The sequence below is a fragment of the Leptopilina boulardi genome, unplaced genomic scaffold (genome assembly GCF_019393585.1).
Source record: "Leptopilina boulardi isolate dan_hultmark-lab unplaced genomic scaffold, ZJU_Lbou_2.1 LbouV2_291, whole genome shotgun sequence".
Classification (NCBI taxonomy): Eukaryota; Metazoa; Arthropoda; class Insecta; order Hymenoptera; family Figitidae; genus Leptopilina; species Leptopilina boulardi.
In genome coordinates this window covers 141,524-166,460 of record NW_026137853.1, presented here as the reverse complement: position 1 = coordinate 166,460, position 24,937 = coordinate 141,524, and the positions used below count along the sequence as shown (strand labels likewise).

Here is a 24,937-nt window from a genome sequence, read left to right as displayed (position 1 = left end):
AGGGTGCGTTTAATCCACACACACTTGATGCGTGAAGATCTTAAATTGTGATTCAAATTGTTTCCTGGGATGTATAAACATGCATTTGAACATGATTTTTCTCTCTTTTTATTTTTATATACACGTAACAGCGCACACGGCTCTCGTTTCCGTTTTATGGAAATAGTTTTGAACGCCAGGGAGAGAACAGGTGTGAAACGATTCAAGCTTGATTCTCAAGATGGATAGAACACCTGAATTCCGAGAGTCTTTTACGACGTGCGGGTAACTGTAAAGGAAATAGCTCAGTGGAACAGACCCAGGGGTGTAATCCAATCTGACAGCACTCTGATAGAATGCCTGGTTTCGTCACTTGTAATCTGACTTTCCAAACATAAAAGAGAACACAAAAAAAAAGAGAGAGAAAAAAAGATTTTTCACTATATTCAAACCTTAAAAAATCACATAAATTTTTTTTTTTAAATCGACTAATGATGATTTAATATCTGGAATTAAATTGTAAAATTACCATTATATAGCTATTCTAAAATTTTTATAGAATTTTGTTCTAAAACTATGATTTTATGTTTGGTAAAATTGGTACAGTTTAAAAAAAAAAACAGTGCGATTTTTCGAATTACATTGGAATTCAAAACGCACGTGCGTGTGGTTCGCAGGCATGAAAAGTTTATAGTAGTAATTTGTATCCCCGAGGGGGCTTTTGGGATCAGCAGTGGCTCCCACGCCTGGTGCAGTTATGTGATAATGGATCCGCGATTACGCGCTGGCTTCCCAATTCGCATCAGTCTCTCTCTAAAGTAGAAAAAGAGAGGGAGAGAGAAAGAGAGAATTGTCTTCCTTATAAATTGAACCAAACTTCTTCATGTCACGCATATCCAATATAAATTAAATTTTTTTTTTCAAAATTTCTAATATAGCAAAATTATATATAAATATGCTGCCTGAATTCGGTTATCCATTTTAATTCAAATTAATCTAATTACTGTCAGATCAATTTTTCTTCTAATTTTTGCAGAAATTTTTTTTTTGTTTTTTTTCTGTGATCAATTTTCGATAATTCTGTGGTTGTTCTTTTTTAATTGGATAATTGTTTTCGTCGAAGGTATATATTTATAGTTTGGGATAAAAGTAATTTTTAAGTTTGACTTTTCAGGAAAAAGGTAAAAGTTAATCGGTGTTTAGAAAACAAAGTGGAAATATCTGTCATGTTTAGCCAAGTGTGTCCGCCCTTCTCGACTCACCAACGTGCTAATGGAAAGACTTGGTTATTTTATATTCTTCAACTCTCAGCTGTTGAAATTGATTCAAAAATGCGTGTGTAAACATATGATATTTATCAAATTTAACTTTCTTTCCCACGCTATACACCCTCTTATCTTTTTTTTTCTTCATAAAAAAAGGAATTTTTATTTACTACCCTCCTTTTTTTTAAATATATATGAAAAAACAGGTACTTTAAGAATATCTTCAACTTCATAATTTCTCAAATTAGTCATAATCATGGATATCTTGAATTAGTGCACCACAAAAAAAAAATTCTGATTCTAATTTCTATATTTGTATTAATTAATTAATAATTTTTGAAATAGTTCCCTTTGAAAAAAATGGAATTATATTTTTTAAAAGAAAAGAAGTTAAAGAGTATTATCGAAAATTTGAAAAACTATATATATATATAATCTCTTGGAATGTGTACTATAATTAAAGAATTAAAGTTTACTCGTGTATTAGTGTGTTTCGGTTTCACGAGAGGTCTAATTTTATTACCGAGATTCTGTCGATGAGTTTACGACTTTGGTCCAGTATATGGTTTAGACTTGGAACTAGCAATTTCAGAGAAAATTGTCTCTCCTTTTACACACTGGTGTGCAATCAGACGCACCTGTTCCCCTCTAACAGTGGCACTGCTGAATTTCGATTGCAAGATTTTGACTCACTCACTCTCTCTCTCTCTCTATCTCTCTCTCTTCTAAATGTGGAATCTCTCGATCGATCGGACTACAAAATTTTCTATGTATATGTGACTGTGTATCATCAAAAGTCCAAATTATGCAGCTGCACACCCGACTTACACAAAACTTTGATTTCTCCATCTGCGCTGTTATCCCATCTAGATTATATCATCTATCTTCAAAATTATTTTTTAGAAAAAGTACGCGATTATATTTCTTGTAAGACATAATATTTTAGTGTTTTTTTTTAAATCATTTTTATCTTATCATTCATGTTTGAATTATTTGCTTTAGACAAAAATGTCACTATTTCATTTAGAAACTAGATAGATTCTGTGTAGAAAACATAATCCAAATTTGTAAGAAATAATCTATAGATGCACTAGATAGTTAACAGATAGTTTAAATATTTAAAAAGTAGATGGTATAACTGCCGTGGCATTTCTTAGTAATATAGATTCACTAGATAGTTTCTATATAGTAGAACTATCTAGAAACTAGATAGTTTCAGTATAGATAAGGTATCTAGAAACTAGACAGTTTCTATACAGTTTAAGTATATAAAAAAGTAGATGGTATAACTGTCGTGGCATTTCTTAATAATATAGATTCACTAGATAGTTTATATATAGTAGAACTATCTAGAAACTAGATAGTTTATATATAGTTAAACTATCTAGAAACTAAATAGTTTCAGTATAGATAATGTATCTAGAAACTAGACGGTTTCTATACAGTTTAAGTATATAAAAAACTAGATAGTTTCAATATAATTTAAAAATTACGAAGACAGATACTTTCCATGTAGTTCAAGTATCTAGAAACTAGACAGTTTCAATATAGGAACTAGATAGTTTTAATATAGTTTAAGTATCTAAAAACTAAATAGTTTCCGTATAGTTGAAGTATGTAGAAAACTAGTTAGTTTCCATATAGTTCAAGTACCTAGAAAATAGACAGTTTCCATACAATTTAGGTATTTAAAACCTGAACAGTTTACATATAGTTCAAGTATCTAAAAACTAGATACTTTTAGTATATTTTAAGTATCTATAAACTGGACAGTTTCAAAATAGTTTTAGTATCTAGAAAGTAAATAGTTTCCATATAGTTAAAATATATAGAAACTAGACAGTTTCCTTAAAGTTCAAGTATATATAGAAACTATGTAGTTTCCGTATAGTACAAGTATCTAGAAACTAGATAGTTTCCATACAGTTAAAGTATGTGGAAACTTGTTGGTTGTATCTAGTGAACTAGTGACTTTCTAGTGAACGATATATATTTTTTTAAGATAAAAAAAAATATATATATATATATTTTAGGCAATATATATAGCAGTTGTTAAAACGATTCTCACCTGCCATTCGAAAAATCATGAAACACGTTTCAGGTGCATCGAGGAATGATCTCTCTCGAGCGAGAGAACCTGTCACTTTTGTTAAAAATGCGTTACGGTCCCGACCTCGACTCAGCTGCATATTAGCTTCGGCGAAAAATAGAAGCGCGTGGCTGCATAAATTTGGCAAAATTATATTCAGAAGGAGCTGGTCGTGGAATTGGGACTGAATCATATAGTCATTCTCTCTTTCTACACACAAAACAACTGTGTGTTCCCATCGAATAATAAATATTTCTACATTGGTCAAAAGAAGAGTAAAAACGCATCTCGCACGGCTGCTGACCATTCTCGTGGTCACGCGAGAGACTTACTAATATATACGTGCCATATAATCGACAACTTTGGATTATCTCGCGGAATTCGGAAGGAAACTATTATTTCTCAAAAAGAAATTCAGGAATTTCGAAATATACCGTGGGAATGGTTATAGACTTTCGTCAAGGATTCACTATTATTTTGCAATATTCTCTTCAATTTTTTTTCTTGCTTTTTGACCGATCGGCTTTTTTTACAATAGTGGCCTATTTCTGATTATTTCAATAAATGGAATCCCTTTCTTTACGAAATTTATGATATATATATATATAGGAACTGTTATTATTAGAGTTCTATCACGCGATCGATGCTGTTGATTTTTGAATGCTAAAAATAGTTTGAGATTAGAGAAGAAAGGAAATTAAGTTGGTTTGGAAATAGATTCAAAATTGTCTTAATGCTATTTCAAAGTTTTGAGCCATGAGTATGCCATGACGTAGCCAGGAGCAAGTTTTAAGTCTGGAGCAAGCCTCACAATAGCCATTAGTGAGCCTTGATTTAGCCAGGAGTAAGTTTTGAGCGTTGAGCATGCCATGCCGTAGCCATGAGTTAGTTTTGAGTCATAATTGAGCCTTGAGATTTGCCATAAGTGAGCCTAGATATAGCCAGGTGTGAGTTTTGAGCCATTAGTGACCCTAGAGTAGTCATCAGTTGCCAGGAGTATGTTTCGAACCATTAGTGAGTCTTAAGGTATCCATGAGTGAGCCTTGATGTAGCCAGGATTGAGTTTTGAGCCTTAAGCCTTATTAATTATAAAAAAATACTTTTTTAAATTTTTACGCCTTAAAAAATGCAAATAAATTTTGCATGTATGATTTTGTTGATATTTTTTTTTTTTTTTTGTCAAATTGAGAATGCAAAAATTGGACAAATTGAATTATGACTTTTTTGCCAGCGAATATATATATAAGCCCCAGCAACGAACGAGAGAGATAAGTTTTGCGTTCCTGAGGCCTCGTAATTCAGGAAGCTTCTTCCTTCGAGCTCTGAGAAACGCGATAAATAAATGTGTGCGCTCCTTATGAAATACGAGCGAGCGAACTCGTCGTGCAGGAGAGCGAAGCAGTTTTAGATCGCCGGGTTCTCTTTTGCGCCCGAAGCCCACCTGTTGATTCACGACTGTACTTTTTTTTGTATTTTTGTTTTTGTTTTTTTTTTTTTTTTACTATAGAGAGCCTATTTACTTCGATATTATTTCCAGTAAATTCTGCCTACTTTACATTCTCTCTTTTTTTTTTCTCTCTCTCTTAGCTCTCGAAATAATCCCAATTTATATTATATCCTTAATGTTGCCTCACTTTTTGATCCTTCCGCATATAATCCTTTTTAATATTCATTAAATTCACAATTTTGAAAGATATGTGAATGTTTATGAAAATTCTATTACTTGTCTTATTTTCTCTCTTTTTTTTGATATCGATATAAATTTATTTAAATTAATCAATTTAGAATTTATTGAGGGACAAAAACGAGATTCGAAATAATCTTCTGAATGGATTATAAAATACATAAATTTTGGCATTATGTCTTGTTTAGAAAAGACAAAAGAATCGTTTATAGTCGAAAAAAGGTCAAACATGAACATGATTTCTGTGTTGCAATATTATTTTTTAAGAATATTATTTTTTATCTCGAAAATTAATATTTACAATTTTCAATTTCTTTTTTCTCATTTTCAAAATTTTTATTTTGATGACGATGGAAAAATATATATATATTTTTTTCACGTATTTTGAGAATGTAAAAAATTTATTTCAAACACATTATAGAAAATCTCATCCATAAAAAGTCAAAATAATATCATGTTTCGTTTTTAATTAAGAAGAAAAAAAACTAGAGACTATAAATTAGTGAAAAGAACATATTTCATGGTATTTTATTATGTTTCTTGTCTATCATCATAATATTAAAAAAAAAAAAGTATTCACGGACTTTTGACTTTTATAACTTTTCCTCGAACCATATTTAGTTCCCCCTCCCTCCCCCTACTCAATGCGGTCCAATTTCAAGCACCATTGGAATTTTTTTTTTCAAAGAACAATTTGTCGAAATAGTTTTTTTTTTTTGAGGGAATTCATTTCCGCGACTTGAAAAAAAAAATAGAAAAGAAAATTTGAAGAGCAAAGATTCATAAATTAGCTTGCATTTATGAAGTCATGTGTTTTTTCCATCGTCCATAAAATAGGCGACTATATTGAGAATTCTGACACTGCATCTCTGATGATGAGGGATGAAAGGGGGAAAGGGAGAGAGAGAGAGAGAGAGAAACTGGAGCCAGTCCAGCGACTTTTCCTATATAAAGATTGAATAACTGACGACTATAGGGCTTATCCTTAAGAATCTCTCTTTCTCTCTCTCTCTCTCTTTCATAAGATGAAGGTTTTACGTAAAAGTAAGAGAGAAAGAGAGATTAAGTCTCTCGAAGAGATACCTGCCATACCGGATCGGTTTTTCCCATCGAGCGCCAGAAAGAAAATAAATCCCACACGAGGTGAATACACACCTGACGTATAGCCGTTAAATCTGACCAAGTGTGACGCAGTCACGTAGCGTCAAATTAGCACTGAATTTCCGAGCAGCTGGACCTAAAGAAATAAGCAATATATATATATATATATATATATACATATATATAGAATAGCTACAAAAAGCAAAAGCAGTCAGGTCTTAATAAACATGAAACCCTCTGTATATGGTGTTTCCTCGTAAATGAAGTTATGATATCTCTATTATAAACTGTGTCTGTTTAAGGAACCACGAGAATTATTTCCCCATTTTTCCCCTCAAAAAATATTGTAAAATAATAATAGGAAAGATTATCTGATTAAATATCAAGATAAAATCCAAGATGATTTTATGATTCCCTTTTGTCCTCCCCCTTTTATTGTGTGGAATATGTATTTCGTATATTTACGAATATTTACCTGTCATACAAAAGTAGTCCTTTTTTTTTTAAACAAAAGTGAAATAATGTCAAGTACAGGGAAATTATTTTTTTTTATGCTATTCGTCTATGTTTACTTTACAGATTTCAAGGATTTAAGAAATAGATAAATAAATCTAGAGCACGTTTTAGAGATCTAGCTTTTGATCTTTGGAATTCCCCAGACGTTCTAATTCCTCGTCTGTTTTCATTTTTGTTTGTAAATCCTTTCTTTGTACGATGTGTAAGAATTCTTTTGAATATGTATATTAGGTCCAATACTGATCTAATTTTCATTTGGTCCCACATTTTATGTAACATTTCTAAATAATATAGATGCACAAGATAGTTTCTACATAGTAGAACTATCTAGAAACTAGATAGTTTCAGTATAGTTTAGGTATTTGGAAACTAGACAGTTTCTATACATTTTAAGTATCTAGAAACTAAATAGTTTCCATATAGTTTAAGTATCTAGAAACTAGATAGTTTCCATATAGTTTAAGTATCTAGAAACTATATAGTTTCAATATAGTTTAGGTATTTGGAAACTAGACAGTTTCTATACATTTTAAGTATCTGAAGAACTAGATAGTTTTCATATAGGTTAAGTATCTGGAAACTAAATAGTTTCCATATAGTTGAAGTATCTAGAAACTAAATAGTTTCCATATAGTTTAAGTATTTATAAACTAGATAGTTTCCATATTAGTTTAAGTATCTAGAAACTATATAGTTTTATTATAGTTTCAATATAGTTTAGGTTTCACGAACTAGATAGTTTCCATACAGTTTAAGTATTTAGAAACTATGATAGTTTCAATATTGTGTAAGTAATTAGAAGCTAAATAGTTTACGTACAGTTCAAGTATCTAAAAAGTAGATAGTTTCAATATAGTTCAAGTATCTAGAAATTAGACAGTTTCCATATAATTTAAGTATCTAAAACGTGGATAGTTTCAATACATAGTTAAAGTGTCTAGAACCTGGACAGTTTCAAAATAGTTGTAGTATTTAGAAACTAGTTTGTTTCTATATAGTTTCAGTATCTAGAAACTAGATAGTTCCATGAACCAAGAATTGTTCCATGTGACAAATTAATTATTAGCCCATTTGAAATTTAAAAAAAACTCCTCTTTTGTTTGTTAATTATTTTTATTTAATTATATTATATAATTAGAATAACTAAATTATTATAATAATCAACTTTTGAAGTGAATGGAAAATTTTTTTTTGCCGCTTACTTTTGAAGTGAATTTGTAATAAATGCATATTGTCATAGTAGACAATAAAAGAGAAGATTTTTCGAAGAGGACCACGCCTCGCGTGACAATTCTTATTCTTTTCTTTAAAACAAGAAATTTGAGAAAAATAGAAGAAGAAAAAAAAGGTTGAAGAACAAGAGAAACGGTAAAAGGTCTTCTGCCTTTTGTGTTAAGGGATGCATTCCATGCAAAAGCCGCATGTTACCGTGGCACTTTGCAAAATGTCTTGGATAACTGCTTTTGGCAAATGGCACAAAGACCGCATATAAAACCTTACCACCCGGAATCGTTCGCGAGGTGTCCTCTTCAAGTCACCTGCTGATGTATTCTTTCTTTTATTTTATTTTTTCTTTTCTCTTTCACTTTATAATTTTCGAAATCGAAAAACCTCACGTCACACAGTATGGGGATAAATTAAAGTCAATTATTTTCTTTTCGAGACAATTTTTTTTGAGTTACAACGTTTTTTTTGTAAATATATTTCCCAAATTCTCTTTATATATTTTTTTTAAAACTTCTGTTTCCCCCCCCCATGATTGGTAATAATTTTGGGTATATATAAAAAAAAATTTCTTTTTAAATACCTAGTTGTAAACTCTTGAGGTATTTCTTATTTTATAGACACCTATATATAAAACGAAACAATGAGTGGAAGAAACATTTTTTTTGCCTTTTGTCTTGAGCTTAAAGCAGGTAAAATATCAATAACGAAAAATTCTTTAAGTTTTGGAGAGCGTCAAGGATTCTTGAACTTTTCCACCCTCATATTTTGCGATTGTTTCAAAGTCCCTTGGGTCCTCGTTTGGGGGAAAAAAAAGAGGGAAAGTCGTCACGAGTAAAACCCTCGCCCGTCTCATAAGACGAGAGAAACACATAAATCAATTTCTGATGTTATAGGAACTATACAAGTTGTTCGTAAATTTTCTTCTTCTTCTTCTTCTCCTTCACTTGCCAACACAAAAGCCGCATAGTCTCTGATGATGTTAACATCCAATGGACCAAACTCTCGTTCTCTTAGTGCGCTTTGAAACTGATACCCAGTTCTCTAAGTACACCTGTTGTCCACTCAGACTAAGAACCTGAACTAATTTCTTTGTGTATTGTATATAAAGGTTGAGTTAAAAGCACTTTTAACCCTCAAGAATATTTTCATTATTTATTTTTTCCAAATTTTAAATGGATATATACTCTTATTCTTCTATACGCGAAAGACTTTTGAAACATTCTAATTTTAAGTGAAATTTAACTTATTCAGATTTTGAGGTTTATAGTTTAATTGTAATTTCGAAATGGGGTGCAAAAAGATAAAATTTTGGTTTAATATATAGATTATAAGTCTAATTTTCAATGTAGTTTGAAAGTAGTCTCAATATAGGTCTGAAGTAGGCTCAATGTAGGTTTAATATAGGTTACAACTGAAAAAATTATATTCTAAATTTAAGAATATCTTTTTATGGGGCCTATTTAAGAATATTTCCCATGCATTTTAATCTTATAGGTAGATAATAATATTCTTAAAATTTCACATTCTTTTATTTTATTTCTGTAATTTAAAAAAGCATTCAGAGCTCAGTCATACAGTTGGCCCATTAGCTCAGTTGGTTAGAGCGTCGTGCTAATAACGCGAAGGTCGCGGGTTCGATCCCCCCATGGGCCAGAATTTTTTTTTTTCTTAAAAAATGTTAAAAATGTAAATCCTGATTTTTTTTGTTATTTTAGAATCCTTTTGCTGAATAATATTGAACTTAGATGTTTTTTTAGTTTAAACGATACGATCCTTGTATCCTCAGTAAAAAATATATATATATATATATATATATATATATATATATATATATATATATATATATATATATATATATATATATATATACATATTGTAAAAATTTATTATAATATGTTTCCAATGAAGTTCCAAAATAGAGTGACAATAGGTTCAATATAGGTTCAAAGTAGACCTAGTTTAGGTTCAAATTAGTATCAAAGTAGATTGAAATTTGGTTCAAATTAGTGTCAAAGTAGGTCTAATAAAGGTTCAAATTAGTATAAAAGTAGGACTAATTTAGGTTCAAATTAGTGTCTAATTAGATTGACAGTAGGTTCAATGTATAGATCTAAATTAGGTTCAAATTAGTATCAAAGTAGATTGAAGGTAGTTCAATATAGGTTCAAAGTAGACCTAGTTAAGGTTCAAATTAGTGTCAAAGTAGGTCTAATAAAGGTTAAAATTAGTGTCAAAGTAGATTGATAGTAGGTTTAATGTAGATATAATTTAGGTTCAAATTAGTGTCAAAGTACTTAGATTAAAATTAGGTTCAGTGTAGGTTCAAAGTAGGCCTAGTTTAGATTCAAATTAGTGTCAAAGTAGATTAATAGTAGGTTCAGTGTAGGTTCAAAGTAGGGCTAGTTTAGATTCAAATTAGTGTCAAAGTAGATTCAAAGGAGGTTCTTGATTAGGTGCATATAGATTCTATGTAGATTCCAACTAGGGTCAATGTAGAGTCAAAGTAGATTCAAGATAAATTAAATATGAACTAAATACAAACTCAAAGTAATTTCAAAGTAGAGACAAAATAGGTTCAATATTCATTGACAGTAGATTTTAAAATGGGTCCAATGTTGGGTAAAGTAGTTTTTTTTAAATCATCTTTTTAATTTCTGTCTGTCATAAATAATAATAATAATAATCTAATAATAATTAGAAAAATTATTTTCCAGCCTGTATAAAAAAACTTGTACCCTAGGGTTGAAAAATCATTTGTGATTTGAAAAAAAAAATTGAGGTATTATATAGACATTTGGAGGTTGTTAATTTTGTAGAAATGGTATTTTTTGTCACGCCTTTATAGGGTTCTATTTTGGAATTGTAAGGCAAAGGCGCATTATTACTTACTTTAGTGACTGAAGAGTGCTTTATCCCCATGGGTCATGGAATGATTGTGCGCTATAGTGGGTCCCTGTCATTTCAAGTGCCTGTGGGTATAAAGTCTCTCTGGATGCTGTGTGCGGTAAACGGCAAAACTGTAAATGTAAACGGAACACAGGTGCATAGAGAGAGAGAAAGAAAGAGAAATGTGAAGTGGGACCCCCTCGGGTAGAAAACGGTTGACTTGCCCCATAGTCAATAATGCCCATACTCAATCCACTTGAAGTGGCTCGACCATCTTTCTCTCCCCGTGTCACCGATACTCCAAAACACCTCGAGCAAATCCATTGTTCTCTGTAAAAGATACACTTCAACTTCTTGGAAATGAGAGATACCTGGGATCTTCTTTTTTTTTTTCTTGGGTCTAATTACCCGCCGATGGTTTAAAACCCAGTCAGCGGATATATATTGACGTCGCGACTTGTTCAGATAAAATTAGTCAAGGGAAGACGGTTGTTTCTTTCATCGAATATAAGGATTTTCAAGGATTTGTTGTTTAGGTACAACCGACCAAGAAGAATATTATCTTGTATTTTCATTTTTAAAAGCTCGTTTAGGAAATTTCATTTTTCACATTTTATGGGGCATTTCCTTTTAGTTTTTTTTTTTCCTTATAGGAATTTTTCTTTTTTTTCCTCGTAAATATTTATAATTCATTCGAAATGTTGAAATTTAATTGATTTAAATTTGATAATCTTCTCTTGTTAAATTGTTATTTGATTAATAGATTTGTTTATTCTTAGTACTGTATTGATTAGAAGTTGTATATAGATAAACACTAAATTTTGTAACAGTGTATTTGTAAAGTTGAGACAAAGGTTAGAGATTGAGGACCAAAATCTGTTTCTATGATAAAGATAAATTGGTAGTTACTTTAAAATTTTCTTTGAATTATTAATTTGATAGTTACTAATTTTTAAACAAATATTAATTATTTTTTGATAAATGATTTTTTAATTAATTTAATTAGTGAATAAATTTTTTATTTTTCAGTTATTAGTGCCCAAATGAATCAAAAGGACCGGAAGGATGATGGAGGATAAACAACTATGGAAATATAAATCCTACGACGTGGGATTCTCCAATCGGTGAGTCATTTTTTTTTATTCATATCCTGTATTTAAAATAGTTTAGGAATCGAATACTTTCATCTAATTTCAAAAATACTAATTTCGTAAAAAATTTTGGTTATGTTAGGGTCTCAAACTGATTTTTTTTTTAAGTTTAAAGAAATCAAAAATTCTACTCTAAAATTTTAAATACTGCAATATTTTATCACCCTTTAAAAAAAGACTGAAATTAAAAAAAAAGTTTCTTATGGTATGAATAAATTTACATTTGAATTAAATATCAGGCAGTGAAAATCTAAGAGAGGTTTGAGTCTTAATTCCAAAGTCAACTTCTCCTGAATAAACATCAGAGTGCTTCGTGGGGTATGCTAATAAATAAAATAATTCGTTTCAAAACTTAACTGCAATGTCAGTTAACGATCCCAAGTCGTAATTTGTTTCTAGTTAAATCCACAGTAATGGTTTGACCAAACCTTGAAATACACCTGCTCTCTCTCTCTGTATCAATCTTTTTCTATTCCGTCTAAAACTATTGCAAATAGAGCTGTAAAGACTACATTCACACGATTCTAATTCAACACTCTTTTCTTATCGCATTCCATTCTCCACGTGAAAACAAGTATATATATATAAGTCAGGTGTTAATGATGAAAGTTAATTTCGTAATTTTTCAGTCAGCTGCCTTTTTCTAGTATATATATATATATATATATATATATATATATATATATATATAGATTAGATTTGAGAATCTCACCTGTTTAAATTAGACACGTGTTTATTATGGGCAACATCTAAAAAAACGTGTAAACATTTCGACAAGGTAACGCCTAATATAATAGAAAAAAGTCCCTCTATAATGATGAAAAAAAACCGAAGGTTCTAATGACGATTGCAAAAAATTGATTTTATAAAATATTTTGAAATTCATTCTCTAAAGTTGTCATTATCTCGTATATAATTTCCATTCTATATGGTTAAATAGAATTTTTTCTATAATATGTCATTAGAAACTTTCGGACACGTTTTTATTATTTCTAATAATTAGCAGGTACATATTGAAATTACCGTTAATCATGTCTTGGCCTTAATGTCTTAAAAAATTTTTTTTTTTTATTTCTGTGAGAGATGATACTGACAAAATCGATAGTGAAAACTATATGTGAAAGTTTAAAAAAAAAGTCGGTAGCAATAAGAAATAATTAACGGCGTAAATTAAATTCGATACGGTACAACAATAAATTTATACTAGCCGAATAGGTTTTTTTATGTAAAGAAAAATTAAATTATTACGCTTACCGTTCCTATAAATTTTTAAGTCGTTTCAAATATTGAAAATACCATTTTTATAAAGATTTAATTATTATAATTACCGTTCTCATTAATTTCCAATTATTTTTTTTTCCGTTTATACTCTTGCCCTATTGGCATATTACGCACTCGAAAAGAGTCCCCGAGAAATACTTATTATGGAGCATAACCATTCTATAAATATTAATTTCCAATTATTGAACTTACCGTCTTAACAACGATTCATTTACAACACTTACCGTCCTTGCCTAGTTTTCAAATCGTTTCAAATATTGAACTTACCGTCTATATAAACATTTATTTATAACACTTACCGTCCTTTTCAGTTTTCAAATCGTTTCAAATATTATAATTACCGTCTCTGTAAATTTTCAATTTTTACACTTACCGTTTCTATTAATTTTCAAGTCGTTTCAAATATTGAACTTACCGTATAGGTATCTATAATGATTAAATTATTACACTTACCGTTCCTTTTAACTTGTAAAATACTTGCAAGTATTGAATTTACAGTTTCTATAAAAATTCACCATTATTACACTTACCGTTCTTTTTAATTTTCAAATATTGAACTTACCGTCTCTAGTAATATTTGATTATTACACTTACCGTTTCTAATAATTTCCAATTTTGGAATTTACCGTTTTAATGAAGATTTAATTACAACACTTACGGTCCATTTTAGTTTTCAGATCGTTTGAAATATTGAACTTACCGTCAATTATAACACTTACCGTCCTTTTCAGTTTCCAAATCATTTCAAATATTGAACTTACCGTATCTAGAGTGATAAAATTATGAAACATACTGTTCTTTTTAGTTTTCTAATTATTTCTAATATTGAACTTACCGTTTCTATAAAGATTCAATATTATAATTATTATACCGTTCTTATTAATTTAAAAAAAAATTGATAATTATAATTGAGTAGTTGCAATAAAAATTAATACTCTTTACTATTAATGGTACTTTCAATTTATAATATTTACTAACGGCATTAAAGTTATATATATATATATATGTAATAAACGATTTTCTATGCTATATCTTTAAAATTACATTTTCGCCATTCAATCTTCTTAAGGCGTGACAAATTTCGTCAAGTATCTTGCGCATTATTACGTTCGTATATTAACTCGCTCACATAGGACAAAAAAATTAATTCACGCGCGGTACTCGTGCGCGTGACCCCTTGGCTACGGCGTGGAATGAGAAAAAAAAACAGTTTAAAAGGGTCTCAAGAAAGTACAGCTAACAAATGATGATTTAATGAGCTCATCTCTTACTCCGAATATGGAGTCGCATTACTGGTAATGAAACGATTAAAAAGAACATCCTCCTACCACGAGAGGCCTCTCATTAAATATTGTATTTTTTATTTTCATTTTATTGCTTTATTAAAATAGCATCAAATGATCATTAACTTACTTAATACTTGATACTAAATTACCACAAAATATAATGTCCTCTTTTTAATAATTTTTGGTTTAAAAAAAAAATTACTAAAAAAAAAATTCATCTTGTCATATAAATATTGTACCAGTTATTAATTAATGCTCAATTTCTTTCGCGATTTCGTGCATATAAGTACCTGAAAATAATTTTTATCCACCGAACATAAATAACTACATATATGTATATATAACATTGATAAAGATATTTTAACGCGTTAAAGTTATGTTGGAATTTAATATTCAGTTAATTATTTGTGTATTTATTATTTATTGAAATTTTATTCTTTTTTAATGCGACTCATTTTAAGGTATATTAATTATATACGAAATTAAAAAATTATTATTTTCCTAATATTATAATTAGTGTAATTTGTACTTTTCAATTATAAAATAACAGAGTCAAAAAAAAACTAAATTACAATTATAATAAATTATATTATTAAACGAATAAGTCTTATAAAATTCATATTTCTTTTGAATTACGTAGATTTTTTTTTTAAATAAACGAATATATATTTGAATTGAAAACGATATTTTCTGTTATGATAGCGCTTTGGGAGAATTTTGTGAGAGAATATTATATTTGTGCGTAAAAAAAAAATTCAAGTGTCATAATGTCGGTTATATGAAATGATTGAAAAAAAACAATATAATAAAATAAAAGTAAATAAAAAGTAGAAAGGTAGCTTTAAGCTTGTCTTGAAAGAAGCAGTAACTTAAAAGCATTACGATCGCCCACTGGGTAGGTGGCAATGCAAGCAACCTGTTTCATTCGTAAATTTCCATAGCAGACAAAATGGCGTGACAAGATGATACCCCATACCCCCGCTGTGTGATTGTCCGTCGGTAGGAGCTTTGAAATCGATACCGAAGGTACACCGGTTGTAAAACCTTTATACTCGTCCAGAGCACCTGTTGTGATGGAAAACAAGAATTTCAAGTCTTTTTTTTTCTCTCTCTCTCTCTCTCTCTCTCTCGTTATAATATAGTATATATTATACATATACCTTTCTTAAAATTACATCCTCGCAATTCAATCAAAATTGTTCTCTAAATTGCATTATTTTCCCGTTTTTATCCCCCTCTTAAATTTCAAACTCTTACACTTTATCGAGAAACACGAAACTCTATAGGAAGCACAGTTTAGTTATATCGTCTTCGAGCAAATGTTAAATATTAATTTTATTTAATAAAAAAAAGTGTTTCTAATATTTATGGGAAAGATGCGTATTTCGGATTCTTTAGATTTTATCCAACAGAATTATCTGCATTAGAAATTATTTGGAATTAATTGTAATAACAATCGACGGTACTTACCGTCAATCGTTCTAAGTTCTGTCAATTCTAAAGTTAAATTTTCACACTTAAAGTTTATTTTAGATTCTATTATACACTTACTGAATAATATAAGTAGCAATTATAGCACTTACCGTTATAATTAAAATTCAATTATTATACTTAACATTTTTAATTGATGCACTTACCGTTTACATACTGCACTTACCATTTTTTTAAGTACCAATTTTAGCACTATAGTAATTATTTCACTTACCGTTTTCATATTGCACTTACCGTTTATTACAATTATCCATTATGGCACTTACCGTTGGTACTAAGTTTTAATTATAACACTTAGAATTTTTATTTTTTAATTTATGCACTTACCTTTTTTTCAAGTACCAATTTTAGCACTTACTGTTAATCTTTTAATTATGCACTTAACATTTTTATGTTTATTTTAACTTACCGTTTAATACAATTTTCAATTATAGTACTTACCGTTAATACTAAGTTTCAACTATAAAACTTTACATTTTTATGTTTCAATTTATACACTTACTGTTTACAAAGTGCACTTACCGTTCAGTTTAAATTCTATTTAATAATTAGAGCTTAAACTGAACGGTAAGTGCACTATGTAAACAGTAAGTGCATAATTTGAAACATAAAAATGTTAAGTTTTATAATTGAAACATAGTATTAACGGTAAGTACTTACCATAATTGATAATTGTATTAAACAGTAAGTCAAAATATAAAAATGTTAAGTGCAATAAATTTAAAGATTGACGGTATGTTCTAAAATTGGTTTAATTGGTTCCTGTAATATACGGTAAGTGCATCAATTGAAACATAAAAAAGTCGAGTGTTATAATATAAATGTAATTTTAATTTTTAGTAACTTCAAGTAACTGTTATTTAATTTAACTTGCAATTTCCATACTTAAAATCAATTTTACATGTTGTATTACAATTGACGGTAGTTTTTTTTTTAAAATCGATGCCTATAAAGTTCTCCGGATACAATATTATTGACTTTTAGTAAAAAAAAAAGAGAGTGTTATTTTCATAATAAAATTGTTGTTTTTCTTTCATTGTAAAAAAAAATTGTTGAAGAAATTATACACAAAATTTACATGTAACAAAGTAGTATAGTGCGCGCCCTATTTTTTCAAGGCTCGTTAGAGTCCTTATAAAGGTGAGTTAATTTCTGTTACTCGCACGTCTACTGTGGATATTATTTCTTTCGCCCCCTTCTTAAATATGTTTCTTGGCCATATAGTGAAATCAGCGTGCAGTCATAAAACAAGCTTAACGCTTTACAGTACGTAATATAAAACAGAGATTCAAATCTTATACTGGCCATCGCGCCTCATGGTAGCATCAAAGCCACTTATATGTTGTGCTCACTCTCGGCATTGAAACACGTTTCCTCACCTATATATATATGTATATATATCTGTATATATATATATATATATGTATACCAAATGATAAATGGCCAGAGATAATCTTCTGGTTATATTGCTTAGATGTAAAGTGAGCCCCTCTTATCAGTTACGCGATGTTACAGAATCTTATATTATTAGTTAATCTCGGTATCTTCACTCCAGCCTTTCATTAAACCTTACCGATTGTCTAATTTCTTGACGTTATTATTATAATGTAGATAAAAATAACGCGTTGAGTTTATGATTTTTATCAAAATTAAATTATGTGAAACTGCTTTTTTGTTCTTTTTTTTTTTTTTTTTTTTTAAATTTGTTAATTAAAATTTTTAGTTTTAATTATTTTTTCTTATATCCGTTATAATTTTAATCAAAAAATTTGCATCTATTTTAGAAAATATATAGAAAAACTTGAAAATTGACAGAACTTTGAATGTTACGATATATAATATACGTTATATGTATCACTGAATAAAATTTATTTGATTCAAATACTCATTTACTTGACTATTATATCAAATAATTAGTTAAATGTTATTTGTTTCAAATATAGAAATTATTGATTCAAATACAATTTATTTAATTCAAATAAAAATTATTTAGTTCAAGTAAATGTTTATTTAATAATAGTCAAGTAATCGAGTATCTGAGTCAAATAAATTTTTTTTCAGTGTATACATGTATGTGAAAATTTTTTTTCACCACTATATAAATTCTTTTTTTTTAATTCCTCTTATATGAGGTTATAAATAACCTCAACTCATGATTTACACGAGACTGTCGATATTTATATTTATTGGACCAAAAAAAAAAAAAAAAAAACAAGGATGGAAAAATGAGGCTACTGTATTGGAGAAAAGAGTAATAACGAGTGGTTGGGATATTTCGATGGTTCACTCCGAAGTGTTATATATATATATACAGGTGCTCTGGAGCCTGAGATCGGACCAGTCGTTAAACTCGAAACTGTACACCTGCCGCTACATCATTTTATTGCCTTTATTTCTCAGGTTCTTCGCTACACTGTTTTATCGCCAATGCGGTCCAAACGTGATGTCATTTCATTTTTGCATATACTATGTTTTGTATATATATATACTTTAATTTTCTACACACCTTTCTCCCACAATTCTCATCTTAACTGTTCTGCATTCTGATAATATTCTCTTTAGACAGTAGAAAGTATCTGGTTCCATATATGTATATAGTCTTCATGGAATTAGGTTTGCACTTTTTCTCATGTGTAAAAATCGTGGATATAAAACTAATTTTTACAAAAGGCATAATGGTAAAAAGTTTATTTACATTTTAAAATTTAATTAAAAAATAATTATCAAATATTGATGTACTCTAAAAATATTCTAAATTATGATTGGATTAACGATAATTCGCAGATTGATTCGTTATTTTATGAATTTTTCGAAGGACGGTAGAAATGAAAATAAAATCTGAATAAAAAGAGGGTTGTGTGTGTATGTGTAGGTGTGTTGGCGTCGCGAAGTCGAGGTTTAAATTCTCGAATGATTGTATTTTTTTTTTTTCATTGCCTGAGGTCCTGAAACTTCTTTATCTCTCTCTCTCTTCTCGACACGGTTTTCGATGTGGGAAGGCGAGAGTTAAAGCAAAAGACTACCCGCTGCGTTCTGGCGCCTAGGCACACCTGTGCTATTTCCCTTTTTTGTCTCTTTTATTTATTCTAGTCTAGTCTAGACGAGACTGGTATCCACTTTAATATCTACATATAATGGAGCCCAGTTATTTGCTCCTGAATAAACCAGTCACAGATTTCTGAACTCCCGTAAATAACATATCTGACATTTTTTTTTTGAAAATACATAATAAAAAAATTTTTTAAATACTTGAAACGAATAGTTTAAATAGTTAAAAAAAAATCTTGGATGAAATTCAGGATATTTACAACTTTTCGAACAGGGAAAACTATCGAGGCTCCAAAAAAAGACTGTTTTTGAAACTAGTGATATAACCTATTTAAAATTTCGCCCAAGGTACCCTTTAGGTAAGGGTTTTTTCGATTGAAAACGGGGCCCTGCCACGGCCTGGTTTGGCCCAGGTTGAGTCCCGTTTCATCTAGGTAACGGTCAGATTGGCATATTTCTATACGGGTACTTGTATAATTATAACCTGTGCAGAAATTTGCTAATCTGTCCCTGACCTGAGTAAAACAGAGAATCGGGGCCACACTAGGCCCTGGTCAGGTCCTTGTTTTAAAAATTTTAATCAAAATAGGCCCTAAATCAACATGAAATACTAAATTTGGTCCTGATTTTAATCGAAATAGGCTTCTTTTTTCGTAGGGATAGTTTTGATTAAAACCGGGGCCCGACAAGGGCCTAGTTTGGCTCCTGTTTTATTCATGTGAGGTCCGAATTGAAAAATTTCTGCACAGGTTATCATTATACTAGTATCCGTGTAGAAATTCGGTAAACTGGCCGTGACCTGGATGAAACAGGGAACTTGACCGGGGCCAAACTAGGCCGTGGTCGGGGCCCGGTTATATACCGAATATAGAGGATTTTGTAACCATAAAATCGGAGACAGTTATAGTGTGATCGACAAACGGATTTGCTGACGTAAGAAAAGATAAAGTTGGAAAGAGGAAGCGAAAAGGAAGCAGCAAGGTAGCTGAGAAGATCGGTGCCGGTGGAATTCCAGTTAAAGACCTATGTCACACTTATCTCCTTTGTAATTCTTAGAATGATGTTCAAGTATCAGGTGGAATTCCTCTTGATTGCACGTTGAAAAAAAATGCCTTTTATATATAAATGTGTGTGCGATATTTTCTCAATAATTGTGGAACAACTAAATAAATAACACGCAGCATAGAGAACATAAATAGTTTTTCATATCTTATCTTCTATATAATTAATCCTTTAGATTTGTCAATTATTATTAATTTTCAAAGGAAAAAAATAGCTCCTCTTTATTTATAATTTTTTTTTTACCACTGCCGCTTTTGTGGAATATTAAAAATGTAGAAATTGTTTTTATATATATAGATAAAGTAAGGGATAAAATTTCCACTTATATGGTGTTATGTGCACAACTACTTTTGTTGGCAGCCCCTCAACTATAATTTTTTTTTTTTTATATATGAAACTCATATATGCCGAGAAAGCTATATTAGGCATTTCTTGCGGTTATTCCGCGTAAGGAGATTCCGTTCTGCGTAGGCAACTCGATATCCCTGAGCGTGACAACAACAGCGACTTGTTTAAACTCGCGCTGGAATAAAATGACCCGGTTGCTCCAGCTGGATCACTCTGCATACAAAGTGCCGACCGCCGTTCTCATGCCGTTCACAAATCATAAGCCACGTCACACGAATGCATAAAAGTTTCTTAACCGTTTGTTCACTATATTCCAACTTTTCTCTCTAAAAAAAAAGAGGTATATATGTATCACGCCAACTGAGCTCTTGGCAAAGAAACTCCTTTATTGCTCTGCAATTAATTGTTACGAATAATGTTTTATTCATTGAATTTTGTTGCATATATTAAGAGAGTTATTCCGAAATTATTTTTTTTCAATATTTATATATAAAATCAGGGCCTGACCAGAGCCTAGTGTGGCCCTAGTTGGGTACCCTGTTTCATCTATTTAAACCAATTTGGATTTTCGCCTGAGGTGACCTTTAGGTAAGGGTTTTTTCGATTAAAACCGGAGCACGGCCTGGTTTGGCCCAGGTTGAGTTTCCTGTTCTCATTCAAGTCATGGTCAGATTTTCGAATTTCTACACGGGTACTGATAACCTGTGCAGAAATTTGCCAATCTGGCCCTGACCTGGATGAAACAGGATATTTGACCGGGGCCAAACTAGGCCATTGTCGGGCCCTGGTTTTAATCGAAATAAAGCTTACACTTACTAAAGAAGCCTATTTCTATTAAAATCATGGCTTGACCAGTGCCTGGTTTGGCCCCAGTTGGTTTACCTTCTTCATCCAGGTCAGGCCTAGTTTGTCGAATTTATACAGAAAAGGCTATCTTTATACATATATACTAGAGCATAAATTCGCCAACCTGGCCCTGACCTGGATGAAACATGGAATCTAACCGTAGCCACACCAGGCCCCTGTTCAGGCTTCAGTTTTAATTGATTTTAAATCGAAATAGGCTTCGTGAAACCAAAAATAAAAAAAAATGGAATAAAATAGTCTGAAGATCAATAAGCATTTAATGATTTCCAATGGCAATAAATATATCAATCTGAAGAGAGTTTGGTGGGAGAGAGAAAGATAGAGAGAGAGAGGACACACCACCTGAATATCAACTGCATGTGCATGTATATCTCACTGCTATTCATTAAATGAACGTTAATTCAGATAGCATCTGCAGGCTGGCCTCAGGACATATTAGCCCTGATGTCTAGACGCTAATAAAATAAAAGTGACGTAGGGTAATTAAATTACATTATCTTCGCAGAGTCTTGGCTTTCCTGCTTTTGATCAAGTATATATATCGTTTGCTGGTTGACCGGTTTATCCTCTCGAATTGCATCGTACGGATAATATGGTCAGGTTTTGGTCTTGTTCATCCACTTTAAGGGCCGCTAATGTCGCTCATTTTGAGTCTAATTTTATTTTATTCAACTTAATCTAATTTATATATATATATATATATTCTTATTTTTGGATATTAGTAAATATGAATATATTTCTTGGATCCATTATTGAGGTGCTACTGTAGGTATATTCATCCATTATATATTTGTGTCAGCTAGGTAAAGTTATTGTCGTAAATCCACTTTTTTTTTTTTTTTTTTTTTGGTACTCAAGTTTTCTTTAGCGGTCAGTGCATGTGCTGTCGTTGGGTTTCATCATCATTGCGCATTTTGCGTTACCTGAGATATCAGTGAACTCGTATCTGCACACTTGGTATGTGCGCCAAAGCAGCCCACGATGATATGTGGGAACTGGTTCAGTTTACAAGAAGATACTTCATTCCCATCACCCTCTTTTAGTCTTACAAAAGCTTCCTGCAACTTTTTTTTTAAGTATATGCAAAAAAAAGTACCCTTCGATAAATTTTTGTTTTTTTATTTAGTAATCACAGCATATTGTAGTAAAAAATGTGTGGCCACTGTCGTGTTCCATGTTTCATCCAGATCAGCGCCAGGTTTGCGAATTTCTCCACAGGTTATCATTTATCCTTAATCCGATCAAATGGATTTAGGGTTTCATGTGTATTTCAGGTTATCTTTATTCTATATAGTATAAAGATAATCTTCTATGCAGAAATTCACCAACCTGGCCCTGACCTGGATGAAAAATGGAATCCAAATGGAGTCAAACCAGGATCTGGTCGGGCCATGATTTTAAACGACGTAGATTTCTTTAGTATAAGTATAATCCCGTGCAGAAATTCGCCAACCTGGCCCTGACCGGGTTGAAATAGGGAACCCGACTTAATCTAGAAAAATATGAAACTATTAATAGTCTAATAGGGTGAGTCATTTGAAAACCACGCATATACGTTATAATATATGGTGTAAAATATCGATTCTGGTGTAGAACATTTTTAGCAAAATGTCACGTGTCCTTTTCTGTGGTCGCGGTTAGATGGCCTATGCGCGACGTTAAGCTGGATTTATATCATCAAGGCAAAATTCACAGTTTATACACACAAGACACATATCATATTCCACGTATTTTCTACTGTCAGAGAGGAATTGAGAGTAAGCACGTAATGCAAATCGCGCTTTTCTATTAAAGTCTGCCCCCTCGCGGTCAAAATATCGAAGCTTAGGTGGTTAGCTATATATATTCCTTAAATCGGTGAGGCTACACACATACGCATAATGTAATGGCTAAGCCGAATGACGTTCGGAATTGATCGGGCGGGCTCGTGTATCTTTGTGTGAATTAGAGAAACAAACTGAAAACGAACCGTGCGGGCCTCATCCAATGTTTTGACTTTTTTTCAGATAAAGTATATGAGCCGGTTTTTGAAACAATTCACTAATCGACAATATTTTTAAGGTTAAATTTAGAAATTTTAATTTCAATTAGTAATTAAAATACAATTTTAATTTATTATTTAAATTTCATTTTAAATTTTTATAAAATTTAGAATTCTAAATGTTCTCTCTTCGAATGCATAGTTGAATAAGTACGAAATTCGTTTTCAATAAATCTTATATCATAATTATTTTATAATAAATAAAAAAATTTCGGTATAAACCGAAGGGGTGATTTCACGTAAGATTTCAGTCGCCCCTTTAATTTCAGCCAAATATAATTCACACAAAGATACACGAGCCCGCCCGATCAATTCCGAACGTCATTCGGCTTAGCCATTACATTATGCGTATGTGTGTAGCCTCACCGATTTAAGGAATATATATAGCTAACCACCTAAGCTTCGATATTTTGACCGCGAGGGGGCAGACTTTAATAGAAAAGCGCGATTTGCATTACGTGCTTACTCTCAATTCCTCTCTGCTACTGTATAATTTTTGTCTTGTCCTTATATTTTTTTCAAAACAAAGCGTACTTATTTTTCGTAAATTCTTTTATTTTTTAAAAAATATTTTTCATACAAAATTCCATTTTTTTAAAAAAATTATTTCCTAATGATAATAATTCTATATAGACTCTTTTTTTTATGACTTTTAAATGAAAGAGAAAATTGTGTAATTGTTTCTAAAATGGTGAATTTAATCTTTAAAACAATCTTGACATTGTAAAAGCGATAGAGAGATAAGATGTATATATTTTCTTCAGCTTGAAATTAATTTTGTTTCCTCCATTGATCTTGTGTATAGACGTTATATAGGGGGGCTTGACCCGTGGCGGTCCTTAAGTGCAGTCAAGCATTATTGTTGCGGCTATAGAAATACGATATATGCCATTTCAAAGACTCCCGAGGTTAAGTTGGCGATCCTGCCCAGTTTGGTATAAAGATTACAAGGCGTGACATCTGGCACCAAAAGCATATATATATATATATATATTTATGTGTTTGTAATCTATAAAATTTTTAGGGTTGCCACGCAAGTTTGCACAAGCTTCAAATGTCAAGCTTGCCATGTAACTTACAGTAAAAAAAAATAAAACTTATTGTAAACTTGCTGCAAGCTTGCCTTAATTTTAATCTTGTACTGCTATGGCAAGCTTGCAGCAAGTTTACAGTAAGTTACATGGCAATGCTTGAAGTAGATGGGACATTTGAAGCTTGTGCAAATCTTGCGACAATGCGTTGCACTCTAAACTTGCATCTTTGCCACAAGCTTGGCGCAAACTTACGTTCTATCTGGGTATAGATGTATAATTTTCTAAATGTATTTATTAAAGATTAATGTGCTTGTGTGTATATGTGTGAGGTATACGGTTGCATGCGCCATGTCGACAGCAATTCAAACCCACACGAAAACGTGCCTCTGAACTTCTATTTTGTTACCGCGATAATTTATGAGGATATTCGACCTCCGACCCTAATGCATTTGATGGACAGTGTGCCTCCAACCAATTCGCTTCCACTCTTTAGAACTCTCCCTCTCTACAATCTATGCAAATTATCCGCCACCACAATGGTCACTTTATGTATTGCAGTTTGAGTAAATCCAACATTCAGC

The 24,937-nt window shown here is 31.0% G+C and overlaps 1 long non-coding RNA gene and 1 other non-coding gene across 2 annotated transcripts in view; both read left to right on the top strand.

Moving 5' to 3' along the window:
- The window catches only part of LOC127282193 (uncharacterized), a 150,359-nt gene that overhangs the window by 90,462 nt on the left and 34,960 nt on the right, over positions 1-24,937 (top strand). Inside the window, exon 9 of the long non-coding RNA XR_007843168.1 lies at positions 11,777-11,871. This is a non-coding gene — a long non-coding RNA (uncharacterized LOC127282193). The remainder of the gene's footprint in view (positions 1-11,776; positions 11,872-24,937) is intronic.
- On the top strand, positions 9,441-9,514 carry Trnai-aau (transfer RNA isoleucine (anticodon AAU)). Its single transcript has one exon. It is a non-coding gene; the product is annotated as a tRNA-Ile (tRNA).